The sequence below is a fragment of the Triturus cristatus genome, chromosome 12 (assembly GCF_964204655.1).
Source record: "Triturus cristatus chromosome 12, aTriCri1.1, whole genome shotgun sequence".
In the NCBI taxonomy this organism is placed as follows: domain Eukaryota; kingdom Metazoa; phylum Chordata; class Amphibia; order Caudata; family Salamandridae; genus Triturus; species Triturus cristatus.
In genome coordinates this window covers 141,764,260-141,790,008 of record NC_140595.1, presented here as the reverse complement: position 1 = coordinate 141,790,008, position 25,749 = coordinate 141,764,260, and the positions used below count along the sequence as shown (strand labels likewise).

Below are 25,749 nucleotides of genomic sequence, written 5' to 3'. Positions count from 1 at the left end.
ACATTTCCGAGCTGGAAAAAACTCACTTTTTTTTTTAAGGTCAGGTGAACAAATAGGCTGACTTATTAGATGCAGACACTGCTAAAGGTTTGTGAGTAGAATACAGTGTGTGCGATACCAGGGCTGGCTCAAGGAAGCAAATGTGGGGGCATATTAACAATGCGGCGATAAAAAAAAGGTTTATCGCCTTATCAGCAAAGACACGCTATTGCGTGTTTTGCTGATTTTGCTCCCGTTTCCAGCACGCCTAACTTCGCATCACTAATGAGATGCAAAGTAGGCGTGTCTGTGGAAACAACTTGGGTAAATATCGCGAAGGCAGCTTCGCGATATTTACAATGCGGGGAAGCGATTATTTTAATTGCGCTAAGTATGCCTTAACACAGGAATTTAACGTCTGTTAAATTCCTGACTAAAGCATACCTAACATGGGAGGTGGATTCATGTGATACGACCACAGGGTCGTATTATCAAGCATATCGCCGTTTTACATGGAACATCGCTAGAAAACCAGCGATGTTTCATGGAAAAGGGCGCTATCGCTGGAATATACATCGCCATGGCGCTAAGCGTTGTTAATACAACGCTAGCCTGGCAAAATATTCCAGCGATAGACAAAGATGCGGTATACAAGGTCAGCGATAATTATCGCTGCCTGTTGCAAATATGCCGCCTAGTCTCAAAAGCGGCCCACCTAATCTGCAGGCCATTGGGAAGGATCTGAATGGTGAGACCACCTGTAGTACAGTGTGAAGCAATTTTTTACTGCCACTGCTAGCAGTGTGTCCTGTAAGAGAACCTTTCACTGCTGTTAAGTATACTTACTGTAAATGCCAAAGTAAGGGAACAAAATGCCAGCCCGCTCCCATTTTGCAACACATTTCCTCTCGCTGCGCCTCACTTTTTCCCAAAGCTTCTCTCCATATTCTCTTTCTCTGCACCCCTTCCCCTTCCTCCCACCGTCCTTTGCTCATCACCCCGACTCACCATTCTCCTGCCACCTGTTTTTGCAGGGTGCAAACAGTGGGGCCTATTTACAAGTCGCTTGCGCCGCTTTTGCGTCATTTTTAACATGGGAAAAAGTGACGTACGGGCGGCGCAAGGGGCTTGTAGCTAAGCCCCAGAGCTGTTTGTGGTGTGTTGCTGGAAGTTGCAGGCTCACACATTAAACGCAGTCCTTAGAGATCGCGTAGGTGCATATTCAGTTTTCGACATGCACTCATGCCTGCAGTTATGTTTCATTGGGTGCTTCCACTTACTGTGAAATGCGCATCTTTGCAACAGATGCTGCAGCAGTATTTTCCAGGAACAACGTTTCACAAATCAGGACATAGCGTCTCTTTGCCTGTGCGCATAGCAAGGGTGTTGTGGAGCCTCTAGCAAGTAACGTGGGCCACCCTGCCCCAAGCTCTATGATAAAAATTCAACCTTAATTAGATCCCGAAGGCCGTTCACACTTGAGTGACCAGGTGCCCCTGCTGCATTACTAATATCTACTTACCTGCTTAATTGTAATTGCATTTATATAGCGCTTATTGTCCCTGACGAGGCGTCAAAGCGCTTTGTCGGCGAGCAGCACGCTACTCCGGAACCCAAAGAGGATTAGTGGTGAATTAATATAGGGAGATGTAAGAATAATTTGAGCAGTGGGCATGTGAGTTTGTAATTTGGCTTGAAAAAGGATAGTGGAGGGATAGAAGAGGGAAGGGTTTGCATTTAGATAGCACTTGCTACCCCTGATGAGGTGTCGAAGCGCTTTTCGGTGGGTATCACGCTACTCCAGAACCCAAACAAGATCAATGGGGAATTAGTATAGGGAAATATGAAATTAATTTGAGTGGTGGACATGTGATTCTGTTAGCTGGATTGAAAAGGATAGTGAAGGGATAGAAGAGGGAAGGGTCTGAAAAGTGTTTTATTGGAGCTCATAGCAGTGGAAGGAGGTTTGGGATAAGTAAAGGGGAGGTGGAGGGGTAAGAGTCCAGGGAAGGGTTTAAAAAAGCTTCTTGGGGAGATCTTAATAGTAAAAGACGTATGAGATGATGAAAGGAGGGGTAGAGAAGGGAAGGGTCTAGAAAAGGGTTATTTTGTGGATCATAGTAGTAGAATGGGGTTTGGGATGAATGAGAGAGTGGAGGTAGAGGATATATATGGCGAGAGTTATAAGGTGAGAAATAGGGCAGTGCATTGGCGAGAGTAGTAGAATGGAGTTTGGGATGAGTAAGAGAGTGGAGGTAAAGGCTATATTGAGAGAGGTATAGGGAGAGAAATACGGTAGTGCATTGGAGAGAGTAGTAGAATGAGGTTTGAGACAGAGAATGGAAGTAGAGGATATATTCCATGAGGCATAGGGTGAGATATAGGGTAGTGCATTGGAGATGCTGAATTAAAAGTAAGGTAATAAAGATTGATAAGTAATTAGGTGCAGAAGGACGTTCACTCTCGGGTGACCAGGTGCCCCTGCTCCCGCTGCATTACTAATATCTACTTCTCTGCTTAATACCCCTTTGAGCTTATTATGTGCTAAAAAAAAGGAACAGTGGAGGTGGGAAATAATTATAATTATTAAATCCTGAAAGCGTCATTCCTGGGCCCCTCCTAAAGCAACTTCCTGCTCTGGTGGACAGACAATGTCGTGACTCGGCTGCTTGTAGAAGCCCCAGCCTGCTGGTGCCTGATGTCTTACATCTGTTCAGTGATTGATGGGGCCTCAAATACAAGTGAATACCCGCAAGCACAAAGCAAACAGGCTAATAAGGGCATTACTTCAAAGGCTTGTTTCAATACAATCTACTTATCTTAATTGAAACTTCTTTCTTGTGGTAGCTGCTGAGGCAGATAAGGACAATGCACAGCACACATTCACTGAAACCATGCATATATTTCTGATGGGGACTACATCATGTTTTCTTGTGTAGAATTTTCAGGGTAATTGCATGCAAACTTTTTTACATGTTGTACAGTTGAGCTGCAGTGCAACATGGCTTACTGAAAAAAAACACAAAAACGCTATAACGGGGCCAGCATTGACTGTGTCATAGCGCTTTATTTTTGTTTTATTTTAAGTCATCTTGCACAGCAACTCAAATACTATGAAACATGTAAAAAAACAGAATCTGGTAATACATTACTGGACCATGCAGTATAAGTAAAATCAAATTCCAACCATGGGGCACATTTATTTAAGGATATTTTTTAAAAGACATACTGTTATATTCCAGAAGTCCATTTGGTGTCTTGCTAACATGCCTGAATTATTATATTTAATCAGAATTTATTTTTTAGTGCCCAGTCTCCAAGGTTATATACGATTAAAGTGTTTAAATAATGGAGTGCACCCTCTCCACTCTCCGAGCTCTGGTAACAAAAAATTATATTTTATAACAACTTAGTAGAATCTATTTTCTTTTATGAAGGGGTCTTTGGCAGAATTGTTCCGAGAGGATTCACCAAGCAAAGTGCAGCTTGCCATTTCAAATGTATAACTTACCATCAGCTAAATCTGCTTGTTCGCTCTTCTATGCACTCGAATATTCTGTTTCTACAGCTGCTCCCAGATGTGTATGCATAGCTTTGGCTTTTACTTAGGAAAGGAAATCAGACAGGCACCTTCCACCCACTCCTATGGGGTGAGCTCATAGGAATATTTGGGATGTCAAAATGTAATTCACCTGCCAGAGAATCTCTTGAAAGATACAAATGAGGAGCTGTACCTCTATCCCTCTGGAATCAGTACACACAAACCTTGTTCTTTTATAATAATTAGTGATGGTTAACATATATAAGTGTATTAGCATTATCATCTTAATATTGGACAACTCACGATAATTAATATTAAAATGAATGTAATATAAACCCCAAAAATTATTAGTCACACATCTCTAAGCAAGCACTATAAGAAGCTCCTTTACTCCTTCAAGAATTGATTTACTATTCTCACTCCAAACTAAGCAACAATAGGGAAAGTCTTGGACTTCGGAAGATTAGTTCTACTCTTCCCATTCCAACCAAGCAGCAGTAGTGATAGTGTTTAGACTTTAGAGAGGTTAGATTTACTATTCCTACTGCAACGTAAGCAAAAGTATGGCAAGTATTGGACTTTGAAAGATTAGATTTACTATTCCTACTTCAACGTAAGCAACAGCATGGAAAGTATTGGACTTTGGAAGAGTTCGATTTACTATTCCAACTCCAATTTAAATAAAAGTAGGGGAAGGTTGGAATTTGCAGGGGTTAGATTTACTATTACCATTCCAACATAAACAAAACCGGGAAAGTGTTGGATTTGAGATTTACTATCCCAACTCCCTGGTAAGCAAAACTAGGTAAAATGTCCCACTCCAATGTAAGCAACAGTCAGCAATGCTACAATGAAGTGACTTGAACCCAGTGGTACGATAGAAGTCTTATATTGGGAGCAAGTACACTGATTCCTGGTTGAGATCTTTTTTAGCCATGTGTGCTCTACGTCTGTTACAAGAAATACAGGGTAGAATTTAGATAGATGATGAGAACTCAACTTTCATAGCTGGCGTAAGCAATAAGACGTGGCAAATGCTCCATTTTCCAATACCACATTAAATTCCCTGATTGTCAGTGTGAGTCTGACTTAGGTGTGACAGGCCCTCAGAAATTAAATATAGCTATATTTATTTCTGGTTCAGACAGTAGGATGTTATTCAGTATCATTTTCAATAATAACAAAACCAATTCTGCATCCCCTTCCGTGTCCTTCCTAGATCAACATAACTTCTGTGGTTCTGCAGTTGTGTTGTATTGTCAAGGTATGTGTCAGTGTGTCATTCATAGTGTGTGCTCTGTAACCCCTGAAAGTTGGGGAATATATACATGCATTATCTACTGGTGGTCACCAGTGGATAGCTATGGTAAGTATGTAGTTTCCATAGGAAGAGCATTTTTTCATTTGCCAATAACTTTGGCGGCATTTGACGAATCCTCATGAACTTTTGAAAACTAGTTTGCCGCTCACTTCAGCTGCTGTCATGAAAGTTTTGGGGTGGTCCATCAAGTGGGGACCGAGAAAAGGGCGGGTCATAAAAATGTGTTTTCCCCATGTTAATTTCCATAGGAACTTTAGACACGGCTTCAGCCCGAACTGCTTAACAGAATTGCACTGAATTTGGCAGAAACTTAGCTGTTGGTCCGGAAAGTGACCTTTTTGTAAACTGATGTAAATCCGTTCAGTAGTTGCGGAGTAGTTTAAAGAAACTTCCAATTGTTTATCTAGGGACACAGAGAATCCAGGCCCCTCCCCATCTCGTACTTAGATCTGATTGGCTGCCAACACTTCAAACCAGGAAGTGTTGGCAGCCATCATGGGACAGAAAACTAGAAATACTTCACCCCGAGGCCATAGAACCATAGGAATTCACTTAAATACCCAAAGGATACAGGAACGTAATAGTTAGGTGATAACATTTGATAAACCTTAGAAATTCACACAAAAAAACAAAGGTTACAGGGACGTTATACTTACAAAATAGAATTAAAAAAAGCATAGAAATTCACTCTGCAAACTCATTCCTCGTTCCGTAAGGCCTTGAAGACCTGGCTCTTCACCAGCGTGAATCTGTAAGCCCTTTTACCTATGGACATTCTTGATCTTGATCCCTTTCCGCAGCGCCTTGATGCCCCTGGGCTAAGTTTGCGCTTTATAAAGCTTATATTCATTCATTCATTCATAGAAATTTACTGAAAAAAACAAAGTTGACAGGGATGTTTTGGTAAGGCTAACATTTCGCTTGTACAAAACCAGTGAAATTCATCAGTTATAGTTACCTGAGCTAACTATAACTTACACCCCCGCAATGCACTGCTTATGACCTCACTTATTACATCACTCATGACATGGTCAGTAACATCACTGATGACATCACTATAACTCGTGCTCTAAGGTAACTATAACTTGCACCGCTCGCCATGCACTGCTAATTACCCCACATATTACATCACTCATTACATCTTCTATGACATCATAAATAAAATCACAGCAACATTGTCAGTGAAATTATTGATGATTAGACTGTGCATGGCAGGGACGTGAGTTATAGTTACCTTAAGGCGTGAGTAATAGGTTCTTGAGATAACTCTAACTATAACTGCTGAATTTCTATGGGTTTGTTAATTTCAGATATTGTCAATAGTTTTCAGCAATAATGAAATACAATTTTTTTTCAACCGCTCTATGTAAAATAGATACCATTGTTCAAGTTAAAATAAATATTTAATAATTTGGTTTGTAACTGTATCTAACTTGTCAATACTTGTGCTCACAAACATTCAGTTGTTCTTGTCAGTTCACAATATCCATTTTTCAACCAGTATATATTATCGTAGAGACCAAATATTGAAGTGCACGAAGCTATGCTTTAAAGCTTATTTGTGGAGAGGCCATGATTTCTGAACAGACCATTCAAGGAGTGTATTTTTCTCCAGAAATATTCATTTATTCAAAAACAAAGTCCATAATTATTTCATGTTTCTGGTAGGTAAGCCTCTTGGAGAATGCCAACACGTTTTGGCCTATCAGATTGTACATGATATGTCTGTCACCATCACAATCTTTTTTGTAGTTTCACCGTGCATAATGCTGACTAAAGAGTAAAGAAAACATAAGCGAGGCTGTATATGTGATTACTGATCATTGTGTGACAGCTCTGGAAGAAGCTTTCGGGAGATTGACTTAACCATGAATATGATAGAGCAATATATGTTTAACTGACTTTACAAGTCATGGTGACAACTGATGCTCTTTTTGAAATAGTTATGGCGCCGTGGTACAATTCTATGGAAAGCATCAGGGAGATTAATTTGAAAATATAAAATTTAACATTTTGTTAGAAATATATGAATAAAGTGATATGGGGGGGGTCTCTCAATTAGTCTGTTTATGGAGCCCATGGGAGCCTTGATTCTGTAAATGGGAATGCAAAAATTACTTCAGTAGCAATTTTTAGAGAAAGGATTGGTGAATCGACGCAAAACTTTCCATGAAGGAACTGATGTTGCTGAACTTTTTTGGGAAATGTTTTGTGCAGATCTGTCAAACGCCACCAACGTTATTAGTTAAACAGAAAACTCTCTTCCTATGACACTCTGACCTAATTATAACCTCACAAGTGACTATATATATAAATATATGCAAAAAGAGAAGCAGAGAACTCTGAGTAGTTCTCAAGTTTAGGTGGAAAGCAGCTCCTGTTAGAGCACTCTCAACACCAGTGACATGCTAGATCTGCTCACCTCAAATGTCTGCTTTTCTCTCAAAGTCTTTAAGCATAGGATTAGCACAGTGCCATCCACGCCGAGAAAGAAAGGGACAAAGTCTTTCGCCATTTTTACAGCAAAGTCTTTAGGCATAGGACCAGCATAGTACTGTCAATGCTGAGCTGTAAAATGACAAAAGCCATTCACCACTCCAGGCACAGTATACCAGCTTTGAATTGGTAAAATACCAGCCAAGCCAACCTGAAATGAGTAAAAGCGACCCCTGACACAGTTTTGCTCTAATTAGAGCTCTTCAGAGAGGTATAGCTTTGTCCAGACACAACGGAGCTCCCAGTATAAGTCAGAACAATACCCTTTCAGGCATAGAGTGACCCATAAATTATGCAAAAAAAGAAGCAGAGAACTCTGGGTAGTTCTCAAGTTTAGGTGGAAAGCAGACCCTGTTAGAGCACTCTCAACACCAGCGACACTCTAGATCTGCTCACCTCAAATGTCTGCTTTTCTATCAAAGTCTTAGGATTACGACAGTGCCATCCACGCCGAGATAGAAAGGGACAAAGTATTTTGCTATTTCTACAGCAAAGTCTTTAGCATAGAACTAGCACAGTGCTGTCCATGCTGGGCTGTAAAATGACAAAAGCCATTCATCGCTCCAGGCACATATTGCAGCTTTGAATTGGTAAAATGTGTGTGTGTGCTTTTTTTTTTATAAATGACTTGGCCCCTCACCCTGGCCCCTGCAGACAGTAGAAACACACAGCTGTTGTTATTTTACATTAGTATGTTATTATGTACAAATAATCAATGAAGCGCAATTCTTACTAAAAACTCAACATTCATTACTAAAGCTAGAGCAAGGTGGAGGAAAGCCCTAAACATGGCTTACATCAATTCCCTATTCCTATTAGTCTAAAATTCAAAATTATTCAAAAATATATTCAGCCATATAATTTACCTGGCTGTGTCACCTAATTAATTTACAGCATACCAAGTCATAATAGTTTTGCCGCATGCCTTACTTCACTGTTGGGCCTGTAGTCGGAGCATGTGTCCCTTAAGATCTGGTCCATTTGCCTAACCCTTCCCTTCTCTGGCTTCAGCACGTTTTTTGCTACTTCTGTGCATAGCAGGCATTGCTTTGTTGCAGAAGTGCATGGAAGGCAGCATTTCTTCCTCCTAAGCGAATTCTGTACCATGCACGATGGCCCTGTTGTTGCAAGCATCACAAGCAGCTCTGAGAGACTGAAAATTCCTTCTCTGTCTTGTGTACTTGTCCACTGTTGAAATGGAGTTTTGAAAATATAAACATGGCAACTGTGTACACATTCGTTAGCATTACCTTTCAAACAGTTACTATTGAAAACCATTTTCGAGGCCCTAAACCTAATTCACACATACATTTTAATGTATTAGTGTGCCCATGTTGTAATACAATCAGGCTTGACATGTATGTAGCATATGTATTACCAGTGAAGCTCTGAAACACACTCTGGGCCAGATGTACGACCGCTATTAGCTAATGCAAATGGAAATCGGGCCGTTTGTGACCGCTAAAAAGGGTTGTGGCTAGTACAAACCCTATTTTGCAAGTTGGTAACCTATTACAACTCGCAAAATAGGGTTTGCGAGTCGCTATTAGGAAGAGGTGTACCAAGGGCATTCCTTCCTAATAATTAGTAGCAGGGGGATGTACGATTGCTTTGCAACCGCAAACAATCGCAGTTATCACCAATTTCAAATTGGTGGTAAGCCAGTTGCAAACGGGAAGAGACCCCTTCTCCTTTGTGTGTGGAAGCAAAAATATGTATTTTTTTAAATGAAAAGAAAACCTTTCCTCTATTTCTTTTAAATGTATTCCGTTCTCCTTTAAGGAAAACAGGCTGCATTTGGAAAAAAAATGTTGCTTTATTTAAAAAACAGACACAGACATGGTGGTCTGCTGTGCCCAGCAGGCCACCATCCCAGTTATTGTAGCCATTCCCAATAATGTGGCCTGCCCTGCACTGCAGAATATCGAATCAGGCTAGCAAAATCTGCATTTCACCCTGCCCTCAGAAGAGGACCAAACTGCTTGCTTGCTTCTCACCTGCATGTGCCACAGGTCCCTTGGGCCATCTTAGAACCTGAAATAAGACTTCTTCACAGTGGATTTCCTTGTCCAGAACATTGCTATTCTCAGTCCTTTTAAGCCATACCTGTGATAATCTGTTTGTAATGCCTTTTCTGCCCCCGCACCTACCGGGCACTGATTCCCTCACCGGGCTAGCAGAATCATCCTCTCTGTATCTGCCCTAAGGTTGCTCCATTTTAAAGCTAAAGTTCTCCTGGCACAATTTCTCCACCATGTTCATTCTGAATAAAAAGACTGAATAGCCTCTGTGTTTAAATCTTCTGCCTCCTAGGCCTCAATGCAAACTTCATAGCTGCTCCTGGACTTGTTCTTTTCCTCCTTTTCCTCCAGTCCATTGAGAGACCCCTGTGTCAGTCCCCATTCCTTTAAAGAATCAGATGCCCCAGTGCTGCAAGTGCTATGCCTACTCTTGTGGCTGCTAATTTTCTATTCCAAAAGTTGTGTCAACCCATGAATAGGCCCAATCCCCTCACATACTAAGACAAGAAGACCTTTTTGCCTTTATGCATTATACATGCATACGTCACGGGTCCCCAATCTCAGCCACCTATCATGGTCTGATCACTGTTTAAACAATATCTAGTGCATGCTGGGCTATTCAGTCCACACATCTCTGTTTCCATCCGACATTTGGATCACACTGGGATCCCTACTCCAGCAGGAAGTGGGCAAATGTGGAAAACCCTTTGCCTTGACTTTTGTATTCACTACTGATGTCACATATTCAAATTACATTATACCTGTGCCTCTTCCCAGATTCTTTCCTCAAAACAATTTACCTTTTTTCTCCCCCACTGAGTACGCTGTAAATTGCACCACAAAAAGGATTTATGACATCCCAACAACAGTAAGCATCGAATAAGTGGAACAGAAGTACTGTATGGGAAGTGATGCTCCTTTCAGAATCCTCTTGCGCACCAATCACAAAGGCAACAAACAAGGCATTTAATTAAAGCTGCAATTTTGGAATTCTGAAGACCTTTACCCATGTCCAATATCTTGTTAAATTTGATGTGCACAAGGGGGAGAGAGATTCACCAGAGGATGTTGTACGACTAAAATGTCACGCTAATCCAAGTGTTGTTTTTCTGTATAGTATTCAGCCAAGTGTCAAAACAATGACATATCTTTAAAACACATTGGGCCATATTATCAAGGAACGGTGATAACATTATCGCCACTTTAGTTCACACCAGAACCTGGGCTTCTATGGGAATTCACAAGGGCATATTATCAAGGCCATTATCGCTGCTTTAGTGGCAGTTTTCTGCCTGGAAAGCGGCGATAATGTTATTGCCATTCCTTGATAATATGGCCCCGTATGTGGTCATCTGCTTCCTTGAAAGTTGGAGTCCTAGTATATTGTGACTTTGTATCTTCCTGTTGGCTATCTGGGTCTTCTTTGCTATTTGGTGCTCAAGTGTCTGAAATCCCTTTCAGAAGAGGCCGGCAGCTGTAGTGCCCAGTACCTCAAGATGATGCATAAAACAAGAGTTCAACAGATCTTTTGGAAAGACCATTAGAGAGGCTCCTAGTTGCCATTAGTCATTTTCTAGAAGTTATTTCCCCAAACACAGACTGAACTGAAAACTGGTACCACTTCCATTGGTTCTGGAAGCAGAGTGTAAAGTAAACTAAAACTGAGTTTAAAGAGAAACTAAAACTGAAATACAATATAGGCACAATTGAGAGAAACTGCTGAGTACAACTCAAGCCAGTTAATTTTTGTTGCATACCCTGACACCATTGAAACATCAGCAGAGGCAGACCATGTGGTGTATCTGAGGACATAGCATTCTGGTTCACCTCTAGCATTGCCTTTAATAAACTGAAGCATTTTAATCATTTCAGAAACCCCGTGCTAGTCATTGCTCAATTGCAATGAGCCAAAGTCATGGGACCGTCATTAGAAATATGGCCTCAGTTGGGTTTCTGTGGCGGTGGAACCTATATGCAATTTGACTGGCTCTTGCATTGCAAAACTTGTGGTTCCCGCACCTTATTTAGAGATGGGGAAATTACCAGGTTTCGGACTGTGGGGCTTGAGCGTGCTCCGCTATTTAGAAACCTTTTTCCAGCAGCCCATCTGCCACAGGGCTGCTTTTTCCACAGAGAGGAGAGCCAAGACATGTATTGGTGGGTCACCTGCCAACAATTTCTCCTGCTCTGGTCAACCATGGTGAGGCATGGCCGCCAATGCTATTGCCAAATCTGCTATCGCGCTTTTAGAAAAAAATAGTCCCCTCAAAGCCTTCAGGCATTTGTAATTACAGTAAGCAGATCTCTATCAGGCTTGTAGCGACTTTGATGGTCCAGTTGCTGAAGAACTTTGTACTGCCCGTGGAGGTCTCATTAACCATAAAAGACTGTAATCACCTGCTGCCAGAGTCAGGTTTTCTCTGAGCAGCTTCCTGTTTAAGAACGCACCAGGAGAAACCCACCATATTATTTTGATTGTGGCTTCGAAGAAACCTTCTTCCATTTGGTTCTTGATCTTCTCCGCAAGCAGTCAGTCATCGGCTTTTAATGCGCTTTCTACATCCTAAATTCCCCACTTAAGCTTAAGTGGTTTGATATCCTCTCTTTAAGACCCAACTGCATACTACCGGATCGACTTTTGGTTCAGCTTACTTACTAGCCCTGCTGACCAATCCTACTGAGAAAAAAACCTATAATAACACTTAGAAAATTGTCGGATATTTTTTATACCGCCCCTTCATAGACTTCTATTAGCTCATCTTGAAACCTTTATTGTAGTAGTCCCACTCTCTACTATCATAACCAAGGTTAACCCATCTTTAAATCTCTGCTTCACACTCCAAAACGTTTTGTGTTATTAATATGTTGGTTTGGACATTAGAGTCTTCATTGTTTAGATGTTTTCCATTTGTGGTTAATGATTCCTCTATTCTCCAGTTCCCTGGTGGAGTAAAGTCTTTAATTTAGACTGCAATACATAAAGAGCCAAGTGTTCTTAAATGTCTTTTAGCTTGCCGCTGTTTGTGAGTAGCTATTTTTTGAGAGCTCAGGAAATGGGCCCAAATTTAAGTGGACATGGACATTTCACCTGCCCCCAAGAGGCTAAGGGCCAAATATTGGAACTGACTAGTCACAAAAAGTGGAAACAATAAACCTAACAACCGAAAAAAAGGATACATTACCATAATACTGTTTAAAAAAAGTTTTAATCAAAAATAAATTTCACAATACCATAGATAATTAAATAAAAACATAAAATACATTATAATAAAACAACATAATCAAAATTATATTATGGTAAACTACATTTTAAACTTCAATACTGTTGAAAAAAATGTTTAAAAAAGGGGACTTTTATCCTTGATACTTTTGATCGTAATATTTTTGTAGTCATGATATTTTGACGAAGGTATTACGTGACGTCCAAATAACCTTTTTCAGTCACTATTTAGTGGGAACACCATTGGTACATTGCATCTCCCCTCACAGCAGTTAAGTCTGACAAGCATGCACTATATTTGAAGTGACTGCTTGACAAACATTATTTTGTTCAGAGGAAACAAAACCCCAAACTGGGAGTTTGTTTTTTCCGGAACAAAAAGTAGGTGGCTGAGATGCGCAGGTAACTTTTTCTCCATGCGTGTAGGCTATATAACATTTTACTCGCTGCTGTCTGTCATGCATCCCACGGTGGACATTGGCAGGGAAAATGAGTAACAATCTCCACCCGACAAATAGGGTGGACCTATTTAATTGTGATCCAGCAGTCTTGCGGCAGATGGGTCAGTGCTCCAGGGGTTCCCGCTAGTGGCACCTGTGGAGGCTTCACCAAAAGTAACTCGGTGGTTCACCTAACTCTTAGATTAGGGGGGCCATGGGCTTACAATGGCGGTAGGAATGTCGGTTTATGGTGATCCTCCCATTCCACCAAATCCTATGTAAGGATCTTAGAGTAAGCTTTTGTGTTCATGAATCGATTACCTTTTTGTCCGTACAAGTTCTCTGTATTTTATTTGATGGCTTTCCTCCGTAGTCTTGTGTTTGTCACTTAAGCTACAATCTGTGTTGGCCTGACATATCGGGTGAGCCTTTATCCCTGTTTTGTCTTTTAATCTTACTAAGGGGTAAGCTTAATAAAGTCTATGGCTGACCTGTAGGTAATTTATCGCCAACCTTTTCCCTTCGTTTTGGCACTCATGTTCTACACAGTTTTACATTGAACTTAGTGATAGTGTTCATTTACAACATCTTTCCAGGCTTAAGTATTCCCTCAAAGAGATTGAGTCCTCTTGTCTCAAAGATCATTGACATGAGTGAGGAGCAGGCCATATGGTGAAGCAAGCCACCACATGGTGGTAAGGGGTCAACATCCTATAAGGAAGGACATGGACTCTACTTACCAGTTATGACCAGGAGAGAATAACACACTCACCTGATAAAGGGTTTCTTCTGCTCTCTTTATTTTTCCCCTGAGTACCTGCACCACTTACAAAGGCACAGACCAGATGTATGTTGTGTGCAGAGATACAGGTGAGAGACAATGTTTCTACAAGTGCCAACAGCGAGATCTCTGAAGGGCAAGATGAGGCACAGGAGCTGCCCTTGCAGAAACCTACAGTGCATATAGTGTATTTATGTAGACCCTAGTGTGGCTGTGTGCAGAAGTACAATCATAGCTTCCATGGAGGGCGAGATCGTAGTGAAGGTGAGCTTAACATGCTCAGTGTTTAATGCTTGAACATAGTTGATTATGAAGACTGTGTGTAATCTGCATAACCTGTTGTCTTTTTCAGAGAAAAGTTAAGATGACGGCTGGGGTGATGCTCTGCTTTCCTTCTGGTCGTCCAGGTTGGCAGCCTCTTCTCTTCCTTGCACTAGAAGCTGTTCTCACAGGTTTGAGCTGGAGCTGTCCACCTGTGTGTGAATGTTCTTCACAAGACAGTACGGTATTGTGCAGCCACAGGCAGCTTACCTCTGTCCCTGACAAAATCCCACCAGAATCCCAGTTCCTGGACCTGAGCAAAAACAGAATCAGATCCCTCAATCAGGGCTTGTTTTCACACCTCAAAGCATTACAAGAGTTGGATTTGAGCATGAACATAATTTCCAAGATTGAACCTGGAACATTCAGATACCTCCAGAATCTCATGACACTTAATCTGAAAAATAACCAACTTAAACTTGTTCCGGCCGGTGTATTCAGTGGCCTTCCGAACCTCACATTTCTTGACATCAGTGACAATGATATTGTCATCTTTCTTGACCACTCATTTAAGGACCTTTTCAATCTGAGGAATTTAGAAGCTGGGGACAATCAACTGGTTTTCGTGTCACATCGGGCCTTTGGTAGTCTTCATAACTTGCAGCAGCTGACCTTGGAAAAGTGCAACTTGTCAAGTGTCCCAGCTCACGCCCTATCCCATCTCCATCACCTGATCGTATTTAGGTTCAGAAAGCTAAATATCAGCATTATCCATAACTATTCTTTTAAAAGGCTAAATCACCTGAAGGTCTTGGAAATAGACCAGTGGCCTTTTCTTGACACTTTAGAGCCCAACAGTCTTTTTGGTGTCAATCTTACTTCCCTGACGCTCACTAGGTGCAACCTAAGTAGTGTACCCTATGAAGCTTTGAAACATTTGATCTACCTCACACACCTAGACCTGTCCTACAACCCAATCTCTGTGATCCGTAGCAGAAGATTATGTGACTTAGAGCATCTCCAAGAATTCCACCTGTCTGGTGGCAAACTAGTGTCCATTGAAACGAAGGCCTTCCAAGGTCTGAGCTACTTGTGCCTCCTGAATGTCTCCAAGAACCTCTTGACAACCCTGGAAGAAGAGGTTTTCCATTCGCTGGAGACCCTTGAGACCTTGCGGCTGGATGGGAATCCTCTATCATGTGACTGCAGATTGCTATGGTTAATCTATAGGAGGGAAAGCATCAACTTTGATGGCCAAAATCCTGTTTGTGCAACCCCAGCTACTGTGGAAGGGACAGCATTCAAGGACTTTCCAGAAGAGATTTCTCCTGATCACTTTATATGCCAGAAACCGGTGATCAGAAATAAATTCTTCCAGCAAATGAGTGTTGACCAAGGAGAGCAGATATCCTTTATCTGTAACGGGGAAGGAAATCCCTCACCTAAGATCTCTTGGCTCTCACCTCAGAATTACCTCCTGGATACAAACACCAATGGGAGGATTAGTGTACTGGCGGATGGAACACTTAAAATTCACTATGCCCATGCCCAGGACAGTGGTATCTATATCTGCATTGCACAAAATGCTGCCGGGAATGATACACTCCTGGCAGAGCTTCACGTTAGCAGTCGGAGCTCCATCCCATTCACCACTATCACATTACCACCTGTTGGCTCCTGGCCAAGTAGTAGAGCTCCAAATGCCGAACGGAAATCAATCACCATGGACATGTGGGTACTGGCAGTTGTCTTGGGAATGGGATTCCTCCCTTTTCTCACTGCGGTCACTGTCTGCTTTGTTTTCATCTTCTTTTTGAGCCTGAGCAGAGGGAACATTAAACACAGAGCAAAAATCGAATATGTTCCAAGACAGCCGTACCCTCCAATTAATGAACTTGAAAATGAAGACAACAAATTCACTATGAAGCTAATGTGATGAACTTTATCTCTGCAATGACATTTTATTACATTGTGTTTAAAGATATAAAACTCAGAGGGAAACAAATTCTAACCCTATTTAAGGTGATCGTTCAATAACACACTTGCGTAAACTTCATCAAATTTAACTTCAAGATTCATATTATTACCAAAAAATCCTGGGCGTTTACCCGGATCCTGGTATAATAGATTTGAAGGCATTATTGATTAGACAAAAGGAGATAGGAAGGCTCAAAGCCCCAGTGTATGTAAACATGTTGGCCATCTTAGAATGTTTTATGTTCATTTTAGCAAGATGGGATTTACTCTTGGAAAAAACAAAAACTATATTTGTATTATATTTTTTATAAACCTTGTTATTATTTGTAAATGTTGTCAACAAAACTTGCAAAACATATGTAAGTCTTGTTTAAATGTATATTAGAATTGATTGAGGTTGTTATATATATATATATATTAATGAAATGCCTACCCCACATATTTTCCTTAAAGGAAAACTTTGCTTCTAAAACATTTGGCAGCTGGTGAATTCAAGCACCTCAAGTTGCCAATAAATGCCTTACAGGATGTGGACTCTCTCTACACTGGGTTGGTGCAGGGTTCCTTTCAATAGCTGCTTTTTTTATGTAGTGAAACAAAGGCAGGATGGGAAACTAAGATCATCACTATTAAAGTGCATCTTTTTGACACTGGGCTTAATTGGCAAAGCTTTATATCAGCTTCACAACATAAGAAATCTGGAAAAAGGGTAATGTTAGGAATCTCAAAGGAGGATTCTACAACTCCAGATTTGGTTTTAAGCATTTTTACACAGCATAGTCAATTTATTTTAAGGCTTTGCTTATGAGTTGGGGTGAGCACAAACTTAATGTTACCATGTGGCAGCACCCCACCAGTACTGTACAACTAGAAGTGAATTCTCCTGGTATCGGGGAATACTTTGCGGATCTGGCTTCACTAGGTGAAATTTTGAAAAATGTTCCTTGTTCTAAGAGGATTAATACTCAAATTTACCACCAGCTTTGAGCAGATGGTAAATGTGAGCTGGGAGTGATGTGCTGGATGGAGTTAGGGTAAGGGGTTGGGACAGTACAGGTTGTGCTTAAAAAATGCTCAGGCTTTTACAGAGACAGCGGCTTGACCGCTATTGAAGCGTAAGCCTCAGCCAGTTTATTCAGCTGGATGTTCCTGCTGGTAAAATCTGGTCCAGTGTTCCTTCCCCGAGATCTGTGATTGGGCAGAGCAGAATTCCATACAATAATACCGCTCTGCCCGACTTATAATTGGGCCCTATGGTGTGATACAGTTCCTTACAGTTTACTTTCTGATGGAAAATTGTTCTATACTGTTCCCACTGGTAAACTAATTTTGTTCCCAAGGATTTGTGATGCCATCTTAGAACAATTACAAAGTGAGTGGTGGCAACTTAAATGTTTCAATGTGGTCAATGTTTTAGTTTGGTATTGTTTTGTGTAGCCTTATACTTACAGTTGAAAGACAACTTCAGAGAGGCAACGTAATGTGGTGTTTCTTCAACAAAAGATGAAAGATCAACGATGTACACGAACAGCACATGCATAGCACCAAGGCCATTCCCTTTTTTGCTCATCTATAATCAATCAATACCTAGGGTGCTTCCAGCAGATATGTTTTTTTATTAGATATAGATGAACCATCAGCTCATCGAGAGGAGGACCCATTTGTTGGATGCAAGGAAATGGACAAAGACCTAACCAGACCTCAAGACATCCTTTTGCGGCATTCTACTATAAACACAAAGGTTAACCTCTACTACATCTTACGTTGGGATGGGAGGGTTCAAATTGTTGCATACTGTTGACCCCAGTTTTTCAGTAATTAGAGCCTTAGCTTATGACCTAACACATTTTATTTATATCCAGCAGTTCAAAAAATATGCGATCAGCATGTTATCAAATACCTTTCAACATTTTCGTAAGTACCTAAAATAAAAATATCTCATCCTTTAAAGGAGGCCTTCTCTAACAATTAAATTAATGGCACCTGGGGTCACTGACCACTGACATAAGCCCACTTGTCGTTCCCTGTGTAGCTCTGCTCATTCACACTTGTATGTCAGAATATCAGCTACAAAAATATCAAACTACAAAAATATTGCAACAAAACATTGTCAATAATAATAATAATAATCATTATAATAGCAAGCTTATAAAGCGCTTGGTTACACTTACTAGTGTGTCCCCGCGCTGCGGCACAGATCAGGTTCCGGGCAGAGGAAAGAAGAAAAGATTAAACAAGAGAACTCAAAGATGGAAAGAGCCAGGTCTTTAGCTTTTTCCGAAAGACTGTCTCCACCGACTTCAGCCAGAGATCCTGGGGGAGTTTATTCCAATGTTTGGCAGCTAGGAAACGAAAGGAGCGGTCACCCATCCTAGCTCTCCTAATGGTCGGAATGCTAACCTGCCCTGTCCCGCTAGATCTCAGACAGCGGGTCGGGGAGTATGGGGTCCTAAAGTCATGCAGATAGGTGGGTCCTTTTCTTTGTAAAATGCGATGACTCACACACATAGCTTTAAAAAGAATTTGTTCCCTAACCGGGAGCCAGTGAAGGGAAACCAGGGCCTTGTTGAAAGCGGCTCTCCTGGGTAACATTAAAACGAGACGAGCTGCAGCATTCTGAATGCGTTGGAGTCTCTGCACACATTTGGAGCTAGCTCTCAAATAGAGGGCGTTCCCATAATCCATGCGTGACGTGGACCATAGTTTTCCTCGCTGAAATTGGCAGAACATCCAAGGTCTTCCGGAGACCTCGCAGAGCCCCAAAATATTTTCCCGCCACTCGCCTAGTGTGATTATCAAAGGAAAGCTTGGAATCCAGCCACACCCCAAGATTCTTTACCTGATCACAAGGGGACGGGGTTGGTCCCAGTGTCTGAGGCCACCATGCTGATGACCAGATTGTGGGGGCTTTACCTATCACAAGAACTTCAGTTTTATTACCATTAAACTTAAGGCAGTTGTTAGCCATCCAAGACGCCAGTTCTTGTAAACACGTCGAAAAATTGATGGTAGTATTTATGTATTATAGATAAATATATTTATGTATTATAGATACATATAGTTATGCTACTATCAACTCCTTATCTACATACCTTGAAGATTATATATATGGATAACGTACTTAAATGTGGAGTAAGGTAGATTAAATTCATACTTTCCTTTATAGACACACTTTCATAATATTTTCGGTATCAATAGTCTTGCTGTGAAATTTGTGTAGCAAGATATTTAGTAGTGGTTATTCTAGTAGTATACCACATCAAAAACCATAATCCATGTCTTCTTGGAGACCACATGCTAAGCTCACACTGCACATTAATCATTCGTAATCATGTAAAAACATATGTACATATGTGAAAACGGAGATGGAAATCAGTACAGTGCAAACACCACACGGCTAATTATGTTCAAGTAATTCAACTGTTTTTGTGAAATCTAGCCATCAGAATGACTAACACTGGCTCTCCATAGCATTCATGCTGCATAACATGCAGTGAGACAACCATCATCTAACTAGGGATGTGGGTGATGTTATCAAATGTTTGTTGTACTGAGAATGGTCCAACTCAGACACTTTTCATATGGACCCAACATTAATGGTTTGCTGGAAATATTTTAATAACATTTTTACGCCTGTTTTTTCACAGAAACCCCATAGCATAATATTTTCTATTGGTGTAAATATTTGTATAAATGAGGTCACCCTTGTATAAGCACTTTTCCTAACACCAATTTTTATTATGAATAAATGCATGCTAATAGCACTTGTAGAAGCCCTGATTACATTACATTTGTATGTTCTGCATTGTAAATGTTTTGAAAATAGACTGGCACTCAATGAAAGGGATACTTTTTTAATAAATTGAATTAGATGAGAATAATTACCTTAAGGGACACTCTTGGCCTGCTATCTATCTATACCAAGATTCTACATGGACTATTGCTTGACCCATAATAATGTACAGGACAATAGTAAATGATTCTGCAAGTGAAAAGGCTAGGTAAATGAAATGGAACAGTATCCCTGGAGTTGAAGCCAGTGACCTGGCAAGCTGATGTCAATGTCAATTGTTGGTACGCATTGAATAACTTAAAACATTATTATTGTGTAATTGATATAATAGCATGTGAAAAAAGATTTTACTGATGAAGATTTGTCTTAAAATTAAACCTAGAACTTGACCTATCTGTGTTTTATGCTTTATGCTTTATGCCTGTAAGACTACCATAGTTAAGACTTGTTGACAATACTAATTACAAGTTTGTTTTAAAATTCGACCTGCATTATAAGACAAACAGTTTAGAATCAGTATTGAATAAAAATGCTAAATTTTCCATCCCCCAATAAAAATAATTTCATGCTTTGTAATAGGATTCCTGCAGTTAATGAGCCATTGATAATGCTTGTATTTCTACCAGGATCTGTGAAAACTTTGAAAAACGAAAAAAATCAATTAGATGCAAACTGTGTCAAAATGCAAATAAATAAAAACATTTTATTTTTATTTTTAATATCATCGAACAGATTGTACTGGGAACAGGCTCACAACTCTGCAGCAGCCACAATTCCATGCTACATGCACAGTCGTCAGTTCTATTATCTTCTCAGCTAGAGAGGATCCCGGAACATCTGGCCCATTTTGGGCCCTAATTGGTACCTAGAGGGTTGATCCAGTCCCCCTTTGGGTTTTGTTTCAGCTGATGCTCATTTGTTTGATAATTTACAAAGCTGTGTTCATCATGTCTGCACTGTTTAATAACTGTAGAAAGCACGAATTGAAGACGAGCAGAGGAGATAGACCACCAAGCTGTAGACAATTGTTAATGTTGACCAGCAATACATTATAAAACATGTAAAGAATGAGTGGGAAGGGACCCCCATGATGGGGTCATGGCTTACATGTCTTTTTCTTTCAGATAATAATGTACTACCCCAAGAAAACCAACCTGGCTGGTGAGACTCTCCAAAAAGATAGATGCTCGGTATATAAAATAAATATATAGCTCTTATAAGGAAAAAGAGGATTCATGCACTGTTTGGCAAACAGTGTCCAAAAGGTGGACATAATATAAGATTGTACCTAAGCAGTGTACACCAAGGCTGAGCAGGCCTCTCTGATGGTCTTCAGCTCTAGACTTCAGTTTGGACCTGGAACCAGTTAATATCTGTGACCTTCTTCTGCCAGGCTCTGCAATCTCCTTTAAAGCACTTGCACCTCTAAAGTACTGTTCTGTGTCTTGGTGTTAAGGCTCCATTATCAGGCCCTCGTGCGTTGGAGAAGAACCTATTACTCCTAGATAAAAACTTTCTCCTCTATGGCCATCAACAGCTTGACGTGCATTGCCCTATCCTTGTGTAGAATCATAGGTTTTGAAGAACTCTTCGGTCAAAGAGTTACTGTTTCTATCAGCCTTCATGTATGGTACAACTCTAGGATGTACGCGCTAAAAAAAGCAAAGAGCTAATCAATATCTCTCAAAATAGAGAGGGAGCGAGTTGACAACCCAACTCAGAAAACATAACAATCCATTAAGAGGCCAGTAAAACCAGGGTACAGTAGCCTGCGACTGTACCCTGCTCAGGGGGCCAGAGACTGTAAATGGCACCCCAATCCAAAGTGGCAGCATCTCCTTGGCTACTCCTCCCACGGATGGTCATTTGCTCACTCAACCACTATAGACATGTCCTGAGTACAGTTAATGCACGTCTGTGAGACACCAGTTCTCGCTCCCCAACCACTACAGCAGCAGAAGAACCATGGGTCCATTGAAAGGTCAACCAGCTTCTCACTGCTGGCTAATGCAATGTTATCACTCCCTACGCCAGGGGGCAGGAAACTCTGGCCACAGTCCTGGGGAGGCATGATCACACCATTGGCCAAACAAAGGTCAGAGTTTTTAAATAGGATACTTTTTCACTCACTCTACTGATGAATGGGCACACTCAGAAACTCTCATTGATTTAGACCCAGTTACTATAATCTCATCATAAGATTTGAGCAATCATAGATGATATCTCTAATTATGCGCAGGTATGACCCGGACATAGTCCAAGTGCTAACCCTCGACTAGTAGTTCAAACTTTGTCGCAATGACATAGCACAGAGCTCACATTAAGTGACTTAGGAAGAAAACAAGCTAGCCTTGAGACAGAATTTCAAAAAGAAAGGTGTTTGGCTGAAAGCGAAGCTTAACCGGATGCTTGGTGTATACTCTTGCTTACTTTGGGAAATGAGACATGAGGCATGCACGTTGACTATAACTGTCTCCTTAGCTGGTAGATTTTAAATTTATCTTGCAGGCACATAGGACCTGTAGACTTAACAACCCAATGGACAAGACAAAAGACTTGAGATGGGATACTTCTGAGGCAAGCAGCCAAAGTAAAGACCTAAAGTAGGGGAGATACAGAGATCGTCCGATCTACACCTAGAATTAGCTGGTATATGGCTATATGTACAATCTATGATCTGTTAAGCTTACATTGTAAGGTACTAAAATATAGAGAACTGCTGAAATCTATTTATTATTAATGTATGTATTTATAGAGCTCACAACACACCAAAGCAAACACCTTAGAGTCACAAACTGCCACATCTAAAGAGAATGATTACCACAAGAAGGAGAAGCCAAAACAAATCTAACAAAATAGAAGTGTTTAAAGTGATTTAAAGGACATAAATTGGATCTGAATCTTACATAGCTGGATGGGAAGAACACTCCAAGGTTTAGGCCTAAGAAAGACTTCTTTCCCATCCTTCTCAATCTGACCCATAGAAAGCATAGCAACAAAAAAGAATGACAGCAGACATTTACACCAGAATAGTACGCTGCAAATCTTGGGGGAGTTGTGAGTGCAAAGTATGCCTTATTCATTGTGATTGCTGTATCTAAGCGGACCTGCGGTTTCACAACCATCAAAGGTAATTTGTGCCTCCTTTCCAGTGAGACGTGGTCATATTTCCTGAGACCAGTCCCCTTTTGGACTATAAAATTGAATCCTTTGCAGTCCATGTTAAGTAGTTTCATACGAACAAAAATATAGACTGTTACAATAGTCTGCCCTGGAGAATATAAATTTGATAGATATTTTGTATTTAGGAGATTAAGTTATTTAGGAGATAAAATTCAAGTTTATTTAAGGAGCATGATGGGTGCAGAAAGTCTGCTACAAAGGGGAATAACTGTTAAAGGGAGTTCTCAGCTGAAGAAATAGAAGTTTGTGGAAATTCTGCTTGAAAGACAGCATCTTAGAGGCCTTGACACCTGTTTTATAGTAGGCTGTAACCTAATTGTGAGAGAATGATGGGCAGGCCTACCGATTTCTAACTAGTGATAGAAGAGGACAGATTTTATTTAGCATTCTGAGGTAGTAATTTTAGGAATGGGATTCTAGAAAGTGGAAGCTTGATATAAAAATGGCACTGCGATTGGGAACAAAAGATATCTGGCCTGGCAGTGAACATAGATTACTCAACCATCAGTCTCTGGACCAATCACCTGTGGAAACCAACTTGTGCCCCTAGTGCTTTGGCTTTGAAAGCGGCTACTTCTGATAGCCTTTGAAGATGTTGAGATAGATTCCTTTGGGATAAGAGAGTAAATGTATCTACTAAACCCTCCCCAGGAGATGAGACTAGAAGATCAAGAGCTGTTTCTTGGGGACAAGAGGCATATAACCATAGGAGAATATTTCCAGATGTGGCTAACTGTGCGTCCTGAGATGCGGAACATGGGGTACTGCTTGAACGTGACTAATACCAAACTCTCTTCTACCCTTGACCACAACAGAATGTCCAGTTTTCAACACTTTTTGAAAACTCTTTATTTGGATCACAGAGGGTAAGGAAGTCAACACATTCAAATATTTAAGTTCAGAGACACACAAGTTGCATACAATGCCCAACAGAGGAAACAAGCCTTTCAGAGATGTCAGATGCCAGTATACTAGCAACAACATCAGTGGTACCAGAGGCTGGGGTACCAATGAGAACATTATTGGCTCTATACAATAGCACTTCCAGATGCCTCATGCTGTATTCCAGTAAGACTATCTCACGGGAACTCCAGGTTAACTTTTCAAAGTCTTGAGTTTGGGGCTGAAATCACCTGCCAGAGTGTTCTTCACTTGCATGGCGGTGATGCTTGCAACTTCTGGATGATGATTTGCTGATTACATTGAGCTCAGATGGAGCAATGAGTCCTACAGCATTCGGGTCTTTCGGTAAATAGAAAAGGTCAGTTTCTATTCGATTAAGAAAGCTATATTTTAGAAGGCATTCTGGATTTGGAAGCAGAAGAGGTGTATCACTTGGAGAAAAGGTTTTCTGACTATAGACATAAATTGGCAGTATGTGCAAGGAAGGACAGTTTACTTACTGCTACAAAATATGATACAATACAACAAAATATCTCCATTATCAATGACACAATGCGTTGTGAGCCTGTAAAGACAAGGTTGATATTATACCGTGGGCACAAAATTCCCTGATCTGCTCAGTCTCCAAGCCGAATCTCATGGAATGACAGCTTAAAAGTACCGCTTTCAAAATATCAGTCATGACAGGTGTGTCTCAATAAGTTTGGAAGATCAGTCATAGTGGTTAAGGGTAAAATTTCCAATATACAACGAAGGGGATTCTGTGTATAAACTTGTTGGTGCTCATGGTGCCACATTTGGCCCTGAAAGCTTTGCTATGATTGATAAAGGAAAAATTAGCATTGATTCAAATGGACAAAATAATGATGATACCTTGCGTCTGGTAACTGGGAAACATAATTCTGTCTCCTGTTCAGAGATGCATAGTCTTTGTGGTGTTAATATGGAAAACGATAGTGTTAATATGGAAATCAATACATTAATTTAAGAAAACAAAATAACGTCCTTATTACAAAGTCACTCATTGTGAACTCCACATCAACCCCAACTTGCAAATACATAGTCAGGCAAGCTCTGAGACCCAGGCCCGGGGTTACTGATTTATAGGTCGCCGGTGGATTGGTGCGGAGCTAGCAGATAGCTACATGAAGAGGAAACCCTAGATAAATCCCACAGATAGGAGCACAGACATTACAATGGTTAAGAGAGAATTACCCCTATACAGCGCAAATGGCGGTATGTGCACTCCTAAAACACCATGAAAGTCAGATGCCACAAGAGTTAGGAACATATAGTGAAGTATAGCACAGCACACGCAGTGATCCCGTGCTTCTCATGCAAGACATATGGACACTTTACCCATTGGCCACATTGTGTCCATGCAAGGTCGAGGCCCCCCTGTTGAAACCATTTGACCATTAAGTTATGACTCTTAGGCAGCAACCAGCATTCCTCACCATGTATGGTTTGCCTGAGAACTTTACAACCTGATGAAAACTTTATTTAAGAAGGATGCCAACTGAATGTAAATTGAGACAGTCCTCAGACCTTGTGTCTGTAACTGTTCTCTCGCCCACTATGATTAATTAAACAAACATTCCTGTTTTGCCAAATGCCTCTTGTCTCTTGTTTTTTTCAATGTATTTTGTACTCAAGTAGCAGTGGCACTGGGTCCAGTAGAAGGAGATGTGTGTTTAGGGGTTCACGGGGTCAGCAAACAGCTGAGCATACCATCAAAGCAGGCAGTTCAATAAGGTGATAATTTCTTCTGTAGTATAATCAAAATCAGGTCTGGGACTTCCTGGCAGTGCATAAGTCTTTCTTAAGCTAAGA

The 25,749-nt window shown here is 40.7% G+C and overlaps 1 pseudogene across 1 annotated transcript in view; it reads left to right on the top strand.

Annotated features, from left to right (window-relative positions):
- The window catches only part of LOC146772916 (leucine-rich repeat and immunoglobulin-like domain-containing nogo receptor-interacting protein 1 pseudogene), a 138,617-nt pseudogene extending 118,398 nt beyond the window's left edge, over positions 1-20,219 (top strand). Inside the window, exon 4 of the transcript XR_014972104.1 lies at positions 14,152-20,219. The product of XR_014972104.1 is annotated as a leucine-rich repeat and immunoglobulin-like domain-containing nogo receptor-interacting protein 1 pseudogene (transcript). The remainder of the gene's footprint in view (positions 1-14,151) is intronic.
- Positions 20,220-25,749: the final 5,530 nt, after the last annotated feature.